At 40.7% G+C, this 13,047-nt stretch overlaps 1 protein-coding gene across 4 annotated transcripts in view; it reads right to left on the reverse strand.

The window, feature by feature from the left end:
- Positions 1-13,047, reverse strand: part of gabbr1a (gamma-aminobutyric acid (GABA) B receptor, 1a) — a 141,341-nt gene that overhangs the window by 95,093 nt on the left and 33,201 nt on the right. The window lies entirely within an intron of this gene.

The following is a 13,047-nucleotide window of genomic DNA, read 5'->3' on the forward strand; positions in this document are numbered from 1 at the left end:
TTTACGCAATCGGGACGCACGAACGAGACGCCGAGTCCGCGCGGAAGACGTCAAGCGGGTCGGACGGGTGCGTGTTTGGAGACGAAGCGGCGGAAACGGAGGGCTGCATCTACGATCCGTGGACGCAGTCGTGTCCCGACGGATGAAACGAGTTACCGCGGAAAAGCAGCCGCGCTAGCGCTCTGCGACTGAGCCACTGCAGCACCGGCTGGCTGAGTGTGAGGAGAGAGCGAGGAGGGGAGAGAGAGCGAGCCTGCACGAGCTCTGAGAGTGAGTGAGAGAGAGAGAGCGAGAGAGAGAGAGGCTAAACCTCAAAGATTTTGACATTTGCACGGTGACTTTAACTTCAGCACTGCTTCCACTGCACACACGCGCATTCTTTGGCTTTACATTTCTTGCATATGTGCGCCCATAATCAATATCTGATCAACGCATCGGCACAAATGGCCAAAAACAAGCTTTGGTATTTAACAGGTAGCCTACAGGAGGTCCGGGCAGGCAATATATGATCAATATAACGAGCTAACTCGTGTCAGCGTGAGCCGCTTCAGTTTTTCACACAATAAAAACAGAACAAACTTGTTGGGTTAGTTTTCAGTGAGTGGCTCTGCTGAACGTGGTCACATGTCCGCACAGTTTGATCCCACTCACAGTGGCATTCAATTATATTTCAGCCGCTTTTCTCAACTGCGCTGAGTTCTTGTAGAGTCATAAATGTCAAGGTTACATATAATTAACGTTCCAGTGTTTCCACGTCTAGATTTAATGATGCACTGAGCGAAGCCTTATTCAATAATCTGCCTGTTATTTTTTTTCCAATTAATTGATTTTTTTATTAGTCTATAAAAATGTCAATAAAAGATTCCCAGCACAGTTCTGAGAATGCCAAGGTGACACCATCTTATCAGTCCAAAGGTTTCCAGTTTACCCTCACACAATATTAAAAAAAGAAAACTTCTAGTCACAAGCTCGATCATTTTCAGTTTTTACTTCAAAAACGATTTTAAAATATATGTTAAAAAGAATGTTAACAGTAAATTATGTATGGGTAAATAGTGCGGTCTCTACAATCAAAGTTTGGTTGGGTAATGTCACAATAACGTCCACCATGGATCCCGTACTCGACCCTTCAGAGTGCACAACACTAACAACAACATAAGACCAAAGCCTCACTGCAGCAGGATACAAAGCACTGGAAATATATTATTTACACATTCTAAAAGCATTACATCTTATAGGATAATATGACAACACAATAGTGTGACTTTGGTATGACATCATAGTTAGACTACTAATATATACTGTTGTTCTATAAAGTCTCTGGATATTCTGACCATAGAGCTGTTTCCACAGTGTCAGCAGCTGGTAGTGTTGCAGCTTTCTAAATCATAACCAAATGCAACGTGACTGCAGGGTTAACTGACTGATTTGTAGTTGAGTTCAAAGGGACGACAAGGACATCTACACAACACATCGCAAGTTTGTTAAAACTCATTAGAGGCTATGCTCTCTCTCTCTCTATTGTTCTTTTCCTGACACTGGTCATTTCCAAAGTCTGAGCCACAGCTGTAGATGTTGAATGAAATGTAGGTGAGCCATTAGAAATCATTTACAGCAATAACAAGATAGTAATAATGGTTTAAATCTGCCAGCTAAACAGTTACATTTAAAACAGGATATCTCATAATCGAGTTAAAGAATTGAATGGAGCTGCAGTTACAGCATCAGGCAGCAGAGGTGGAGCTGTTTCAGAGATTCAGCCTGGACAAGCAAATGAATTTCAGTGTGTTTATATGTGTGACCGTACAGTCGTCCAGCCTGTGACGGCGTGTGGGGATATGGTGTCGTTGCCAGAGAGACGAGATGGTTTGCAGAGTTTAGACTTAAGAATATCCTCATCAGTGGTAATTCCAGGACAATTTCAAGGATTTTCAAGGGAGATCACAATGAAAAGACAACAGAGAAAACACTTCATCTTAGATTTGTCATGATCAGAGTTGTGATTAAAAGCTTGGGTGGAAGATTTTCAGATTTCAAAATGGGTCACGGTAGTCTTAAGTTAGAGAATAGCTGCGCTGCGCTGTCGGGCAAAACCAAGCATTTCTTCAATTAAACAACACGTTTGGGTTTATGTCCACACATCTATCCATTCTCTTCCACTTATCCTTAACAGGGTGGGGGGGGGCGTCTGGCTTTATGTGATTAACAACAGTGTCTCAGAGGCAGCACCAAGATAAGCTGCCACCATTTGTCTCAATGACCACTTTGCATCTATTTGTCAGTATCTTAACCAGCTTCATGAGTTTGTCATTTCGAATGTGTACCACTTCACAGCTGAACCTTTTCAAAGGTTAACAGGTGGAACTTTTTCCTCCTGAATGATTGAATATTGTGCTGATGTAGTGTTTGCATGGAAAAAACAGTCCTGGTCCCTTAATGAGATACAGCAGTCCATCATTAGCCTATTTTAAGAAATGAAGGTCAATTATTTGGAAAACATTAAGGACTGAAGGTTTTTTCAAGTTCAGTCACAAAAATCATCAAACACTGTGATGAAACTGGCTCTCCTGAGGATAACCGCAGGAAACGAAGCCACAGAGTTCCCTCTGCTGCACAGCAGAACTCAGAAATCAACAGCTAACAGCAGCTTAGATTAGAGTGAAACATGAGCTTTTCCCCGAGTTCAAGCAGCGGGTGTTTCTGAACATCAGCCTCGACTGTGGAACTGGCCCAAAGAAATCAAGAGGAAGAAGGGAAGTGCTGGAACTAAGAAAGACACAAGAGACCGGAAGGAACTTGGAGTTTTGATCTGAACTCGATCTGATTCTGACAATTTTGGTCGTCGCTGTATTTGAGAGGTTCAGAGAAGGTGGATGGTTTCTGCACTGAGAAGGAGCCGTGATGGAGGGCAATGCTGGAGGCGTTGTTTTGAGGTCAGAATTCGAGGTAGCAATGGACAGTAGCACCAGTGTTATTTTTTTTTAACAGTAAAATGTAATTTAAGCGACACTGAGTTGTATGCTGTTGGCATTTTGGAGGACTGCAAGTTAATCTCCATTACAGAAAAGTAGAGCCCAAACAATTTATCAGCAGGCTGATATTATTGGCCAATATTAGCTATGCGCCAATCTATGAGTATCTGTATTTATAACAGCCGATAAACAAAAACTGAAAAGGAAAGAAGAGATGAGAGAAACACCTTTTGAGTATTGACATTGCATTGTTTGCCCAGAGGGAACTCTGCAGCGTCCTTGTGGCAGCCGCGTGTGTGGAATGCCACAAAGGCAACAACCGATCTGAGCAGCGTCCGGCAGCCGCTACGCAAGTAAATGCAAAACTACACGTAACAAATGTTGGAAATTCTTTGTGATTTGTGTATTAGAAAGAAAAAAATGGACTGATATATCAGAATATCGGATTTTTAAATCACAGATCTGGGATAATTCAGTTTAATGCAACAAACCTCTTCATGAAGATCATATTCTTTCATTTTTGTAGCTGCACTTCTATATAAAATACCAAAACAGGTAAAACGCCCGTTTCAGGTGAAGGCTTGCTTCTTTTTGTTATCTTTAATAAGCATATTTTTGTGGGTTCAGGCTGATTGTCTGACAAAACCAGACATGTCATGGCTTCAGGAAAGCTGCTCACCTCTTCTGACATTTTACAGACCAGAAGATTAAGAGAAAAAATAAGCAGTAGATTATATAGAGAGAGACTGAAAAAATCATTATGCGAGGTATAAGCAGGACATTCTTCAGGCCTTTCCTCTGAATTACAGTCTTTCGAAAGCTGTTGAATAAGCTGAAAAATGTTATAATTTCACCCTAAGAAAACCTATGCCTCGATGCTGTTTGACCTGCAAATCGATCACTCCACGCTTGCCAGACGAGCACACAAGTAACGTGTAACTGATCTGTAACCACCTCTGCCAGCTCTGCCTTCTCTTCCACAATCAAGTCTAAAAATGCTACCGAAGCCGCTTTAAGAAATCAGCGCTAAACGTGGTGAGCAGCATCAATCACGCCTGATCTTATTTGCCTTCATCTCGATCTGAGAAGCGTGGTGACGGCGATGTAGCTGGTGTTGATGAGAGGGAGGCTGGACGCTCGGCACACCTGCTGTTTGAACCCTCTGTTCACATTCAGCACAGTCTGTCGGTATCTCTGACACACAGAGACACGCACACTCGCACCTTTTGGATGATAAACACACACGTAGAATCGGGCCTCAGCTGGCTTTTACTTGTGTCTCTCTTTCAGATGAATGTTTGATGTTTTGGGAGATCATTCGATGTCTTTGAATCATTTGAGCAATGATAGAGCTAAAACTTAACAGCTTATTATCTAAACTGAAATCTCAGAAAATCGTGGCGGCGGTGGCGACACTTTTAGCCGATTTCAAGCATTATTGGATTACTGACTTCACTCTTATTCCATTTTATGGTCTTGTTTTTGCCTTTCTTGTGTAAGTGCTCTAATTGCAATGTAATGTTAGCGTTAGCTTTTGAAAATGACTCATTGCAATGATTGAGAAGAAGACCATTATTTCTCCGGGCCAAATTAAAATCTCTCTGTAGTTGGGCGATGGAATATGACTATTATATAACCCTGGTTCATTACCCAAATCTCATTATCTGGATATCTCCGTGTAGCAGAGAGCTATTCAGATCCAGCTGCTAACAAGCCCTCACAGGCTGACATGAGTGCATTGATCATCTACTGGCATTTGCCTTCCACTTCCACCTCCTCTTCCTCGCTGCCACCCGTGACCCATCCAACACACCATCAATTATTCAGCTGTGAACTTTATATGCTGTTTCCCTCCATAAGCCTGCAGCCAACACAGGCAAGATGCGACAGCATCGGACGGTGCACTGTTAACAACCCTCATGGTGGCAAATGCCACATTGGGAGAAGACATTAGCTGAGGCACAGCCTGAAAAAGCTGCATTGGAGAAATGAGTGCTGTAACATGTTGCTGAGCTGCTTTAATGAGGCGCCTTGTACTGTAAATGTGTGTGTCTGCAGTTTGCACAATGGGTATCCTTCAGAATAATGGCCTGTTTTCCTCCTGGTAGACGTGTTAGTGGAAAAATACTGTTTCCTTTTTAACAATAGACAGATTACATTCGCCTCCACCTGCGGAGCACGTGTTACGCTGGCAGAAATCCAAATTGATGTGCTGAAAAATCGATATCGGGGAAAATAGGATTCCCAAGATCTGTTTCAGATATACGGTACGGTTTTTTCAGCGCGCAACTTTTTCCTTTTGTGGTGGAAGTGCCGGCCAGGATTATTTGAAAGAGCGTGATTTATGGAAGCATGAATGTTGGCCAGTATGCTAGAAAAATGTAGTTCATCAGGCAGTAAAAAGGACTAACTTAGATACAGTGTCATCATTACATAATTTGTCCTGCAGCAGCTCTCTCCACTCTGCAGCATCTCACTTATTAGAGAAATCTATCTTGCCTGAGTATCGGGGCGGAGTGGATTCTGTTAAGAATAATAAATCCACTGCTTAACTATAAAACGATTCCACTGGGACATAACTTCTGTGTATTTTTTATAAGTATACCAGTAAGAAAACATCTAGAATATCTTCTGCTTCACTGTCAGAAGGTTTCCTCTGCCAAAATATTGCTACTCGTGTGCTTTGGAAATCCATTACTGCCATGCGCAGGTCTCAAACTCACATTTGCATGAGGTGAGGAGCGTGACACTTGAGGTAAATTATTTTTTTTAAATGTGCGGCTCAACTTTTTGGGGCAACCCTAAACTCGCAGCAGCTGCAGTGACATCCACAAATCTCAGGCTGGGAGTGAAAATGCTTCTTTTTTGCATTAGTTTTGAATTTACTAGAAAATATTTCAATATATATGAGAAGCTTAATGTTCAGTCTAAGCTTGTTGAAGCCTGATAACTCACATTATCCCAGCATGATTTGATAATCATTTAATCAGCGACTCCCACCTGACCCCTCACCATCACATGATTTCTTTTAAACAGTAACTTTAGTATATTTAATGAAGTCATGCAAAATTATACAAATAGGCCATAAATATTTTTCCTCAAAGTGCAGACGGGTGGGATGAAGTTTTCCGTTTGATTATTGCCATTATTTTTTTCCCAAGCGTTTTTGAGCCCACATGACATTTTCAAGGTGGAAAAATCCATTTCAGCTCCAAGCAACCAAATCTATTTTACAGCCAACCTGAATTTTGTTCAGCGTGAATTTTTCAATAAGCAACTTTGAGAATCAATATACATCGAGGGAGAGCTATAGGGGATGTGTTATAGCTTTAATAACAAAAATGCTCCAGTTTAATATTGCAGATGTTGATCTGTTTTCTGATTATTGAAAGTTTAAAAAGTGCATTTTGGGTAAAAGTATAGGTGGCTGATCAAAGCATGTTCTAGCATATGTGTGACAGTTCATCAACTGTATCCAGATCATTTCATCATATATAATAATCCAATTTTAAAACTCATGAAAGTAGCTTATGGCTGTGTAATGGAGCAGCGACATTCATACTCATATCACCTTGATTAAACTACTTTTGCTCTTTTTGCAATTTGTTTCTTTAAACGTGTCATTTAAATGGATGTTTTTCATCTCTGAAGATTTCCTGTGGCTGTCTTCTGTACTTGTGCAGTTATGTGGGATCAAAAACTGACCTGTAACTCAGAAAACATTAATGAGGTGTGAAGGTACATTTTTCTTCATGACTAAATTTATTCTACCAAAAGAAAAAGAGCTGACTGCAAAAGGGTCAAACGGGAACTTCTATTTGATTTGGTGTTACCTCCAACGGAAGAAGACGGAAAAAGAAGAAGGACGATTTTACACGAGGCTGTAAATATTCGCCTCATATTATGACAGACTAAGTGAGCGAGGTTTCTGGGCAGTTATGTTTATTCCTGTGTGAATCAATAGGTATCAGGCTGCAAATATGTGTCATCATGTTTGTTCCGATAAAAAGTCTTAAAAAGTTTTCCGACGCGCATGAAAAGAAAGTTTTTGTTTCTACTGTGCAAAGTTGTGACATTACAGCTTCACTAATGAGTAGATCCAGAGTGCAATCACAATCAACAATCAAGGCCCTGAACAAATGCCACGCTCATTTACATCATGGCTAAAGTGAGCAAAATAATAGGCAGCACACTGAACTTCTCTTAACTACAATAATGAACTGACAGCAGTGGCTGCCAACACATACCTGAAACCTCTGTGTGCATGCGTCAGTGCAACAACATGATCAGATCATATGTTTCACAGCTCCACTGTTGATTGGCTCTTTGAAGGCAGGGTGAGATTAACACCATCTTTACAGCCTCAGAGTTCACTCATTTCTATTCATAATTCTTTGAGTGTCATGTCTGTGTCTCTCTCTTATTATCTCTCTGGTTGGGAATTTTTGACTCATAAACTTTCAGCGGGGTTGACGTAATACGAATGTGGAGGAAAGTCTGCGGCAGTCTTTGTTTCCCTAAAGTTTTGAGCTGTGATTGGGCCAATTATCCTGCTGCAGCACAAATCCTTCCCCACAAAAATGCAAACCAGAGGGTGGAGCACATCTCTGCAGAGTAGAGAGCTGCTTCTCCTCAGCCAGGGTGGAGTCAGTTCACTGCAGGTGTCCAGCTACAAACTTTTCTCTTTCTGGCATCATTCGTTCTCTCCTTACATTCAGCCTCAAGTTACTGCCACTGATCTTTACCAGGGTTCATCTGTAAACTGGACTTTCTGTCCTCGTTTCTCCTCCTGGGAAATGGTTTCGAGACGCTCCTCATCCTCTGAGACCACAGCTAGACAGCTTTCTTTTGACTTTGGCTGATTCAGCTCTTGTGTTCTTTATTTAGTAAATTCTATATCTGTGATAAACCTACTTTGCTGTCTCTCAGTGAACAAGGCTTGATGAATTGATCCGCTGAAGGCTTTAGAGTTTCATGCACTGGCCCCTGATTTGGCTCAGAGAATACCTCTGTTTGCTCAGAATAACAGTCCAACTTCTCTGTTACTTTGCTCTCATGCCATCCTTCCCATGGATCACATGCTGTAAAAAGTTCACATAGGTATCACAAAGCACCAAATCCCACAGTGAACTTGTGTTACCAATTTTGTGGAGCTCACATAAACCATCCTTCAGCCCACTTTGTTTGCTTTAATTACAATAAACTGAAGCCCATTTGCACCATCCTGCTACAAAAGCACTCTTTTTATACACTGAACATCGTTTCCAACAAATTACACTTTTTTACTTGTTTTTGTGCAGCAATAATTACAAGTTTAAATAAAATAATCAGCAAAAATCAAAAGACACACACATCCAAAAGAAAAAAAAGGTGAAGGCTGATTTTTTTTGTCTGTATAAAATGACAACCCTTCACCAGGTAATCTTGTTGATGGTTAAAGACAAATGCGAGGCTCGAAGGGAGAGGGTAATTTTCCTTTTTCCGTTTGTAAAGATTTATGTCTTCAGTCGGAGCAAATTTGCTTGAAGCCAAGTGCTAACACAACAGCGTTGAAAAGTCAGGAATGATCAGGGGCTGAAGCATATTGTTGGTTTTCAAAAGATAAATAGAAATAAGCCAGCCATCATGATGTCATAGCCTCTTAGCTCTTTTAAAATCTGATGATATTAAAAAAGACTCCGGGGATTATTATGCCCCTGTTTTTGCTGCCTTTCTTCGAGGGGCGCATATGGTTGTTAAACTGTTGTCAGAGAAACAGTAACAGACACTAGATGCAGTCCTGTTGCATCTACACACAGAAACACACACAAGGTTGAGCAGACTCAGACAGGAGCAGGGTATTAACCTTTCTCCCGCTGAGGAGGCAGTAAGTGGGCGGTGATGGCACATGGAGTGGAGACAGAGCAGAGCTAGAAGGAGGTCAGTGTTGAGACAGTGGATGGAAATTTCTATTTGAGGAAACAGTCTTCTCTGTTGCTTAGTTAATTATGTGTTTGTTAAGTCTGTGACATTTGCAAAGTTTTTCACCGGCAACTTATTCTTCCACCTATCATTGCCTGCATAAAGCTAAGAGTTCAGTGTTGTATATCCTGTTTGTGTGGGACTATGAAGAGGGTGTGTACGTGCAGCCTTATGGGTCTCTGTCACAGACTCTAAAAGAATCTATGGCAGTGATTCCCAATTAGAGGTATAAGTACCCCGGGGGATTACGCAGACAGATTGTCTTAACGAATATATAAAAAATAAAAACATATTTTAGAGTTTAATTGAAGAATTAAGTGGACCTGAACAGGTTTGTGCAGAAAATTGTTAAGAAGCTCACCAAAGTTGAAGGTATTAGAGAAAAGTAAGGATGTTTCATAACAGTGTGCATAACATTGTTAGCAAAAAGCCTGAATGAACAAATACAGTCGTTCATGAATAAACATATTAGCTAGCTGGCTAAAATTATTAAGTGAGTTGGTATTGCTGCTTCTTTTAAGTGTTAAAACTAAAAGTGTAAAGGTCTGGAATTATTAACTGAGGGTCAAATTTTAAATTGTAAACTAAAAGAATCAATGCACATGTATCAGTCTCTCACATCATGGTGGTCCTTTATGTGCAGCCAACCACAGCATTTTAACTGGGTGGAGGGAGCACTCCCATTGGTTTTAATGGGAAGCCTTTTTTCCAATTATAGTGTTATGAGCTGTAAGATTCTAACATGCTAACTGAAGCCTGTAGAGTCGGACATGCAGCTCGCTCTCTCCATTCCTGGGAAGACTGTGGCATTGTGTTAACACACACTTGAATGCTACAGACCAACAAACTGACAAAACTACCTACTTAGGCTACTTTAGCTCTTAATTCCTTCAGAAGCACTAATGGTGTTCTTTAGCTAAACGTACAAATTAAAGTTATAACTTGTTTGCTAAAGTTATGGACGAAGACATGAAATTGTTTAGGATGAAAACAGCCTAATACATAAACTAAGAGTTAACAGTTGAAATGTATTTATTAAAAAGAGTGATTGAAAGTTAAAACAGAAAGAAAAGTGTAAACGTTAGTTAGCAGTAATGGAAACAAAAGTAGCATAATGAAAAAGTGTCCACCAGAAACGTAATTAGCAAACCTGTAGTTAAAGATAACTAGTTTGCTTATCATAACTGTTAAACTGTTAGTTATATAAGGTCCTTTTAAAATGACCCTTTCCAAATTTTAACGCTCACCACCAATATTCATCCGTGGATGTGTTAAAAAAAATTTAATCTTTTTCTTTTGAATTTTCTACTTAAGCAACATATTTCCTCAGGAAGCACCGACTTGTCTCATGTTAGCATTAAAAAACTGCTGTACAAAAGCACTGAGCCACCCTTCATTTCTGGCAGAATAGGAACTGTGTGCAGTGATTTATTGAATCCTAAATCTAAGTGTGCTAACATAAATGAAAAAGCAAAAAAAAAAAGCATTTAAAAAAAAAGCTTGCTTTCTTTCTTCTCCACAGCCTGAGCTCTGTGAGGCAGCATTCTTGTCATTTCTTTATGTAGTCTTCAGGAAAAGTTCTCCAGGCTTCTTGAAGGACGCTCAAAGCTCTTCTTTGGATGTTTCTGCCTTTTGTTCTGTTCAGGCCACTTCGCTGCTTTCATCGTTTCATCACTTTTGAAAAGATCTCCAACACCGTGGCTGAAATGCAGCCCCGAGCCATGACAGAACCTCCCTCATAGACACTCGCTGGTGCGCCTCTCTCCTGACGTCCTCCTTACACACTGATCACGACTTGAACCAAAAATTTCAAACTGGGATTCATCAGACTCCAGCAGACCAGTTGCCACTGATGTTCAGTCTTTTCTCCCAGTTTCTCATCCTTAAGGCTTCTTGAACGCCTGAGAGCGTTTGTGATGAGGCTTCAGTGAACAGCACGTGGATCACCCGAAGGTCCCGATGCATCTCTCAGGTCCTGTGTCAGATCTTTGATGGATTTTTCCTGTTTCTTAAAGACACGACTTTCAGATATTGTTCATTCACTGTCAATGTTTTGTTTTTTAGACCTGCCACTTCTGCTTTAGTCCTCCACTCGTCCAGTTTCCCTCAATTTTTTAACAACACACTACACATTATACTGTGACATGCCAAGTCTTCAGCTGATAGTTCTTCTGGAATCACCTTGTTGGTGCAAAGATACAATTTTATGTCTGTCGAACTGTGTTACCGTTGGTATTTTTCATAGATTCAACAAAAATGGGAACAAATGATGTGTTTTTGTCGTAGGCTGCAGGTAGCAAAGTGCCTAAAGATACAATTTAAAATGTGTTCTTTGCTAAAATTTTCTTTTATGTTCACACCACCGGTTTATCCTTCGAGTTAGGTACCTTTCTCTGCTTGGATGCTGCTCACGAGCACCTAAAAGGAACAAAGACTGGCTCTTTGGATGTCATATGTCAAGAAATGAGGGGTGGCTTTAAACTTTTGCACAGCATTGTACCTGTACAGAAATGAACCACTGACAGTTTATGGAGAGGTGGTGTTGATGGAGGAGTCCATCTGACAGGTGTTTGGGAGAACACCAGACAAAAAAGGTTGAACAACCAGTCTGAAAGCGTGGCCAGTTCCTAATGTGGTGACATAACTGTGCAAGAGGACGAACCATCCTGCAACAGTTACTAATGTATTCATGATTCTTGCCAGGGGTCAGATCAAGTGGCTCTTCTTGTAGATGCGTCGACCCTTTATTCTACCAGGGAAGGCTGACTAAGCACATTAGTTTATTTTCAGAGAACGACCTGCTGTGAACTTGCACAGTTTAAACTCTGTGTTTAAGTAACGCTGTGTGTAGCAGCGGGCCGGCGTGAGCAGAACATCCCTCTAATATTGTATCCCTGTAATATCCTGTCCATTTTCAAAAAGTGAATCTTCAGAGAGGGCATAGAAAAAGTGATTAGCAACAAACTAATAAGAATATAATTTCCATTAAAACTTTGGAATTACAATTAAGCAAAGACACAGGGGGGTTCGTTTAGATGAGAGAAAATACTTCCTCACTAATGAGCAAATGAAACCGTCCTCAAAGTCATAAATGAAGGATTTACTCAGAACCTTTCTTCGTGTAATTGGCTCGTTGGAAACTGGAGCAGAGCCCGTGAGCTCTGCAATGTGTGCATTTTCTGATATAAGATATGAAAACTATCTTCCTCAACTTATGTTTACAGCTTCAACTATGATCTTGTTTATCACAGCAGTAAAAAAAAAAAATATTGAGTTGGACAAGCTGTTCAAAGCTGTTCATGCCCTCAAGTCAGATCTTCCAGCTGGTGTGGGGATTTAAACCTTCAGTTAGAACAAGCGCCTGTTGGTGCTTCAGGCCACTGCTGCCCCACATGGAGACACGCCCGAGTGTGGGGGGTTTCTCAAAGATCTCTTCTGCCCTCTTCTGGTGAAGAAGTCACACCGCAGCCTGGTGTCAAACTGAGAGGACTGACGGGAGATCAAAGATGGAAGTCTGTTTATGAAATATATTATGATTTGAGGTCTACTCTTTGAAACACTGCATATTTGTGATGATTTGACATGTATTTAAAAAGTTGATTTTATCTGATGTAAACTGATTTTTGGCAACGTTCCAAAGAGGCTCTGTGTTTCAGTGTCCACTTTTATGTCGCTAAACATCTGCACAACTTTACATCTATTCTGTTTGTGCTCATCTTACAGAAGGATTAGAAGGAAAAGATTATTCTATTGAGAATTTTATTTTTAAAGACAATGGAGGATATTTAGGTTCAGGCTAGCAGACACTATGTCACACTGGAAGGATGCACTGCAAACACAAAGGAAGGTGATAAAGTGTGTAGATATAGTTAGATGTTGGGGTAGGCTAAATATGAGAATGGAAGAATGAATCTGTTTGTGTACTAAATGGACTGTATGATGTGTCGGTTTTTAATTTTTTTAGCACTCAAAGCACTTTTTAAACTGCTGCATCCACAGACACACGCATGCACACCCAGATGGATGCATCAGAGGGTATTTGGGATTCGGTGCCCTGCCCAAGGACACTTCAGCATATGGCTGCAGGAGTCTGAGATCAATAGGATCAAAGTGC

Source organism: Rhamphochromis sp. 'chilingali' (assembly GCF_963969265.1).
Source record: "Rhamphochromis sp. 'chilingali' genome assembly, chromosome: 11".
Lineage (NCBI taxonomy): Eukaryota > Metazoa > Chordata > Actinopteri > Cichliformes > Cichlidae > Rhamphochromis > Rhamphochromis sp. 'chilingali'.